This window comes from Lolium rigidum, unplaced genomic scaffold (genome assembly GCF_022539505.1).
Source record: "Lolium rigidum isolate FL_2022 unplaced genomic scaffold, APGP_CSIRO_Lrig_0.1 contig_46643_1, whole genome shotgun sequence".
Taxonomy (NCBI): Eukaryota; Viridiplantae; Streptophyta; class Magnoliopsida; order Poales; family Poaceae; genus Lolium; species Lolium rigidum.
The window spans coordinates 3,116-10,413 of record NW_025900661.1 but is presented as its reverse complement, the minus strand read 5'-3'; the positions used below and the strand labels follow the sequence as shown (position 1 = coordinate 10,413).

At 40.9% G+C, this 7,298-nt stretch overlaps 1 long non-coding RNA gene across 3 annotated transcripts; it reads right to left on the bottom strand.

Moving 5' to 3' along the window:
• Window positions 1-1,085: 1,085 nt before the first annotated feature.
• Window positions 1,086-3,887, bottom strand: LOC124681561. Of its 3 annotated transcripts, XR_006995928.1 has the most exons (5): window positions 3,781-3,887; window positions 3,096-3,179; window positions 2,660-2,796; window positions 1,983-2,548; window positions 1,086-1,155 (listed from the first exon to the last, which is right to left on the bottom strand). It is a non-coding gene; the product is annotated as an uncharacterized LOC124681561 (long non-coding RNA). The 3 variants fall into 3 exon arrangements; XR_006995929.1 differs by lacking the exon at window positions 3,781-3,887 and having other exon boundaries at window positions 1,983-2,541; window positions 2,645-2,796; window positions 3,096-3,284; XR_006995927.1 differs by lacking the exon at window positions 3,781-3,887 and having other exon boundaries at window positions 3,096-3,284.
• Between the last annotated feature and the right edge of the window lie 3,411 nt (window positions 3,888-7,298).

Here is a 7,298-nt window from a genome sequence, read left to right as displayed (position 1 = left end):
GGGTTTCGATGGAAAAAATACAAAAAAGGAACAAGCACAGTATGGTTCAACGACTTCAGCTAAAGAAACTAAAAATTCAACAAACCATCTGTCTCTGAACTTCACATAAGATGGGCTATCCGAACTTCAATGCTATCTTAACCGAACTTCACATCACGTTTTCTCTCTGAACCTCTCAGCTCTCTGTTCGACATGGGAAAAAGGGGTGTCACAAGTTCACAGAAAAAGAGTTTCAGCTTTCACGAGCAGTTGTTCAACATGTAACATGAAAAAACGTTTGCCCCTGCTACTGAGATGGTGATCGCTTGCAACATATTTGAAAACGCAGGTACATCGGTGGCAGGCAAGTACTTGTGTCTCCAAGGCTGCGGCACATGCCTCCGTCAACAGGCAATGGCTGGAGCTCACGCCTTATAGAAGGCGCACGTGCGCACGTCCTGAAGGTGGTTCATAGGGTGTACGGTACGGTCTGGGGCACAGTAGCTAAGAGCATCTCAAGGGCGTCAGCAGCAGAGCGAAGCAGCGCACAACTTCTCGCTAGAACCTGAGAAAAAGAAAAAGAGCAGATAAATGCACCATGTTTGGATTAAGAAAAAATCACTTGACCAACTTAGTTAAGTACGATGTAAAAGAAGAATTCTTAAACTACCAAAGCGCTAGAATAATTGAGGGGAAAATAGCAATTGTGTAACTTCATCTTGCGGAAATTCCACCAGCAAGATTGTTTTAGCTCATGTTGCTTATTAGAATTTTGTTCCAAATGGTTGTCAGCTGAACTTCCACATAAAACAAGGTTGAGAATAAGAAATGATGAACTCTTAGATAGAAAAAGGGAAGAACTAAACTTCCTGCACTAACAGAGTGAACTTCTGTTGTATTATACAATAACCTACAGAAATATGATAATTGCAGTGCCTGCAATGACAAGCATGTACTCCTAAATGATAATACCTTGCCTACTCCTATAATGAGAACTTTTTTAACAAGGCGTCTACTCCTATAATAGCATACATCCTCAAAGTAGATCGAAACTATTGCAATGTTCTAAATAAGGAGGAAGGAAGAAGTTCAGATAAGGGCACCGACCTCTACCCGGGCATCCCCTGTTGGCTGCTACTGTGAGACGAGAGCACTAGTGCATGACAATTGAACTTCCTGAAAAGGACAACACAAACTCATAGCATGAGTAGAACTGGACTTCAGATTTAAAAGTTTCTGAACTTCTAAAATAAATCCATTCTTATCAATAAAAGTCAGCAGCTACCAACCAACCAGCAAATCAATTAGAACAAGAAAATACATAGCATTAAGTCTCCATCGATGCATTTCAAGGAGTTGACAAAACCTCGCTGAGAAGAGAATTGTAAAAATCTCCAGCGGTTCACAAATTCACAAACTGCTTCTAGGCAATTTTTACAAAGATTTTTAGTAAAGCAAAGACAGACGGAGAAAATAGAAATGATAGATCAAAGAAAGAGGTAAAAATCAATTTCCAGCTAATATGTTGCACCTCCGGTGGGTTTTCACCTTGTAATTGACGAACTGAACTTCGTGACAATATAAGGTGAACTTTCACATAGCGTAAAAGTGAACTTCGTGATATAAGGCATGTACCCGTACACGTTTACTTTTTAGATTAGCATGGAAAGGGACAACGAATGGAGAAACACTTTAAAATTAGATTCCTCCTGGCATAGGTATATGTTTGCAGCACGTCCGATTATCTTATTACAAGATTATGCTGACTGGAAGCAACTAGAGAACCATATATTAAGGACTTTGAGATGGTAAAATACACAAGGCAACAACAGGTTATGTGCAGATAGTTATCATTTGATGCCTGTGACTCATCATGAAATTATGAGCAATAAGATAGATAGTGTGACTAGGGTAATCAGATGACAAATTCCAGTAGTTCAAACAAAATACGAAGATAAGTAGGGTATTATCAAGATGAACAGGCCGACCCGGGTCTCAACTACCTTGGATGCAGGGGGCTCCTGCATCTGAACTTCTCATGGACTCCACTGGACAGACAACAGAAAGAGAGCGGCCTGGTGCTTTCCTCGAGCTCCTAAAAATATATAGAGTGAACTTGTCAATAGAGAAATGTGAACTTCTATTATTTTTTCCCATCAGCCACACATCAGTAATAGCAGCACCCATGAAACGAACTCCGCGACAAGTAAAAATGAACTTCAGAACATGTGTTACAGCTACCATTTGTGAAGTTTTCTTAAGCTTAATTTCTGAACTTTATTTTCAAGAATCACATGCAAAACTCCCAATTATTCTCACAAGTCAATCTCGCAACAAAATCAACATACCAAATGTTTTAAATTGAATTGATAAATTAAATCTCTAAACTTTTATTTTTAAAAAACAAGGTGAACTGATTGTGCGGACGAAGTAAACTTTGCCGGCTTGACCCACAAAAACAACACAGAGTATGGCTATTATCAAAACCACCTTCTGAACTGGTCGAACAACATATCTGAACTTCGGCAACCTCGCTACAGCCGGCTCGACATGCTTATGAACCTGCATCCTTTTGTTTATACAGTAAAACCTTTTGCATATTACACAGCAATGAGCTCATAAATCCACTATATTTAGTTCAGGAGCAAAACTGCAGACGTATCACCTTTTTTATGCTAACCCGTGGTGTTAAAGATGGATTTGCTGCATCCATAGGCAAGGTTCTGCAGCTTTGGCCCCCATTTTGTAGTGCCATGGAACAATCATGTTGATGTTTCGGGCTCACCGAAACCAGAACATCGAGAAGCAAGTCGAGTCCTGAATTAACACATATTTTAATCCATGAAGAAAACCAAACAATATTACTCTATCGGAAACCAAACAATATTACTAGTGAAAGAAATGCTTACTTCCAAGACAAATTAAAGTAAACTTCATTACCAACTGAACTTTCGAGACATTACAAGTGGACTTCGGGTTAGGCATTTCTGGTGGCCTTTTAAGATAGCGAATTTGTGTTTTTCATTTTTCTGAGCATTCCTTGTGGATATTCCATAAGAACAGGTACCTCGAATGTAATCCTGAATGCAAGTATAAATTGTTCACTAGTTAATTACCTTAAGTGTAGTGTTGAAATACCCGGAGAGTATTACGATAGCACCATTCCATGTCTTAGATATAGCATATGCTCGATCAAGTACCTACACAGAAAAAGGGGTGCGCAAGGATACTAGTGGACATTGGCAAATAGTCAAGAACGAAAATAATTAGGTTTCAGAACCATTCACATACAAGTTCAGATCATTTTTTCTAATTTGAAAAAAAATCTCCAACTGTGAACGAATTGAACATTACTAGCACGCTGGAGGTATGGCGGCACAGAGGTAGATCACAGAATGAACTTTTTTATGTCTTATAGAAATGAGTTGGTTTTATTATTTACAAATCCAACTTCAGTTATTTTGTACCGACTGAACTTCAGTTTATTTGCGGAGTGAACTTCAATCTACACTCGTTCAAATTGAATTTTCTGGGGAGTCCACGCCGGCGCTAGTTCACACTAGCGCTCACGGGAGTTTACAGCAGTGGAGGTCTCCCACCGGTGCGGCGATAGAAGGAGAGGCCGGACAGGAAACAAAATGGGGTCTGCCTTCTCCCTCAAATAAAACAACGCCAAAAGCAGTCATGGTTATGCAAAGAAAATATATACTCAACTCCAAGAATAACCTAGAGGCAGACTATAACTACAGAAGGAAATCCACAGAAGGAAATGGAAGCTAAATAACTACAGAAAACACATACCTAATAACTTAAACTTGAGCTTGATGGTTAGAACAGCCAAAACGACAAAGCCGTCCATCCAATTTTCGCACCCAGAGTCATGCTCTTTCTCCCAGAACCGGTGCAGCATATCTGAAATGACACTTTCTTTAAGCTTATGCCAAACTCAACCAAAACAACCAGCCAAACAAGAATAGCAGTATGTATATAACAAACTCTGTAGTGAACCTTGCAGACAAGAAAAGTGAACCTTATAAGTAAACCTCACATGCATACAAGCTAAACTTCTCGAGCTTACCTACTGAACTTTAACAATGTACTTCATGTCCTTTTTTTCAACTATTCGCAAGGAAATTTGACAAAGAAAAGATAGTAGAAAATAGCAGAACCCAATCGGCAGAAGCAGTTCACATCAGCACTCCCCATATATAAGAAATGCACTTTCAAGAGGGGAACAAATTCATGAAAAAATGAACATCCCGAATTTTTTATGAAAATTCTAATGTTCGATTTCATAATGATCGTCCAGTTTTTTTAGAGGTGCCAAACCAATATAATGAACTAGGAATTAGTTTTATGGCTTCAAATTACAACTGAAGACAGCTATACAGATGCAAAAAAAAAAAACAAGGGCAGCACCATCCAAACTTGACATAGGCTAGGCTATCTCTGAACGTCACAATCATGTCTAGGTGAACTTCACATTTTTCTATCCGTGAACTTCAAAAATTGAAATAACAGAATAAAATAGAACTTAGAATTTCTACTCTAAAGTTCTGGATAGAAAACTTCACTTTAGTTTTTTCTATGGTGAACTGCCCGAGAGTTAAAGAATGAACTTCTATACACAACAAACACCAGGTATTTACCAACAACTACCAACCAACCATATATGAGCAAACAGTGCCCCATCTTCGGATTAAGAACAAACCATTTGAACAAAATATGAGTGTACAGCAACACTCTTTACATAGTTTGGTTAATATTTCATCAACACAAGCCATGCTAGACTTGGATGCAAAAAGATAACTACAGATTTGGCTAGAGGGTAGTTAGGTATTCACATCAGTGCTCTCTATTATGTATCTGTGCATCAAGAAGGAAATACAGGTTGCTTCCTATAGCAGCTTTGAATATGAAAAATAACTAGGCTATTAGTGAGAGGAGTAGGCAGACCTGGGTCTTGGATGTTGGGTTCCTGGACTTCACTAGCCGGAGAAAAGTGAAGTTTCAAACAAAGAACAAAGAAAGGTAATTTGATGGAAACTTTGCGCAAATAAGAAGTGAGCTTCAGGAAAAAGTTTCAATGAACTTCCAAAAATCTACTATTTTTTCCAGATGATATTTTCATGATGTGAACTTCACAAATTAAGAGAAGTGAGCTTCACAGATTAGGAGAAGTGCGTGTGGCGGAAATCAGGAGCTCCTTCGAGTCGCATGACGCTACTAGGAAAATTGAATCAGCTCCTAGACACAAGGGGTGAACTGTTAAAAAGCACAAAACTGAACTGTCGACTTACATAAAATAAACTGAGATAAACAAGGAGCGACGCATTATGATTAGATGCACACCAGAATAAATGAGACAGTACACTTACACTTCCCAACAGCAAAGAGTATACTTCTCAGAAACAAAAACCGATCTTCCAAAAATATAGATAATTTGTACAGAGCAATGCATAACAACCATTTTAGTGCACTCATCCATTCAAAAATATATGCAGATTCATGACTGCTCCTCTTGCTGAAGAGGTTCATTTTAAAGCATAAAGCCATAAATTCATATCCTCATTGCGCGGGATACTTCAGAGCCTATATAGCTTGTTCCAATTTTGTGAAAAACAAATTACTCGAACCCTTTCATCAAAAGGGGAGTCGAAAAATGATAGTCAGTATCATAAGCATAACAACTAGTTTTGACATACAAAATAAAATTCTACACCAAACTGGAATATTGAATAAGACCACGGACATTACATAGGATGTTTTCATATACATTGATGATTGTTGAAATTAAGAACTACTAGTTGAAATTAAGAACTTGGTGCATGTAATTCAGTAGATAATTCACATGCTAATCTACATTTATCATAAAATACTTATGAAATTGACCATTCCATAGGAGTAAAATACAGTACTTATGAAGGAAACCAGACATGAGATCCATCCTGTTTTCTTCATTTTGTTCTATGATTTTTGTGTTTTTTCTGCATGACATACAAACGATAGTTTTAAAGATTTTTTACATTGGTTTTGATTCTTGTAGGATTCTGTGATACATGACATGTCAAGTTTTACGCCTTTTGTATTCCTTCCAAACGATACTTAGTACCAGTACCATAATTCCATCCATATATTTCCCTATGATAACAACGCCTCTGCCCCAAACGGCCTCCTGTAAAGTTGATGTGTTGCAAACTAAAGTACTTCTCCAGTTCTCCCCGGTGTAGGCAGAGAGCCACAGCCGTTTGGGGGAAGAAGGAAGTTTTAGAGTTGAGGGAGAAGGGAGTTCAGAATCAGAGGAGGGAGAGGGGCACCTCAAATGGACTTACATGGATCTCGCCAGTGGAGTTCTGCGCGGCCGTAGATCGAGATGGAGGGGGCGGCCATGCTCGCGGGAGTCGCACGCTGGGGTGGGAGATCGGTGGCGACGCGCCGGGGTGGGGGCTGGTGGCGACGAGCGATGGTGGGGGCAAGTGGCGGCGCGCCGGGATGGGTAGCTGGTGGCGGCGCGCGAGGGTGGGGGTCGGTGGCGGAGCGCTGCGGGAGGAAGGGGCGGGGCACTGCGGGGCGCTGCGGGGAGGAAGTGCTAGGGGCGCGAGCTGAAGGTTGGGGAGCTCCCGGCGCCGGCGAAGATGGGGGCGGTATGAGTGGGCGCCTCGATTTTTCAGAGAGCGAGTGGTGGGAGCTACGGTCGTGGAAGGAGGCGGGCGGTGGGATGAGGGCTGCCGCCGGGGAAGAAGGTGGGGCGGGATTTGGGGCCGGCGACCAGGAAGAAGGCGAGCGGGAGTTGGGGCCGGTGGCCAGGAAGAAGGCGGGCGGGAGTTGGGACTGGGCGTCGCGGTTTCCCTGTCGATAAGGAAGAGGGGAAGTGCACATCGGCGTCGGTGGGTTTTCTCGGGCCGAACGGGACTTTCCCGCTGGTTCGGTTCGGTGCGAAACCAGGGTTCGAGAATAGCTATTCTAGAACCCTCTTAAGGGGAGTTCGAGAATAGTCCAACTCTATATATATATATATATATATATATATATATATATATATATATATATATATATATGTGTGTGTAGGGTTTAATTAGGGTTTAGGGTTTAGGGTTAGCTAGCTAGGGTTTAGGGTCTAGGGTTTAGGGTTTAGTGTTTAGGGTGTTTAGGGTGTACATTTAGGGTTTATGGTCTAGGGTTTAGGGTATAGTGTTTAGGGTGTTTAGAGTGTACGTTTAGGGTATAATTAGGGATTAGGGTTTTAGGGTTTAAGGTTTAGGGATCAACGATCGAGTGCACACACACATTATTAGAGGCACCCGCGCCTTTGCGCATAA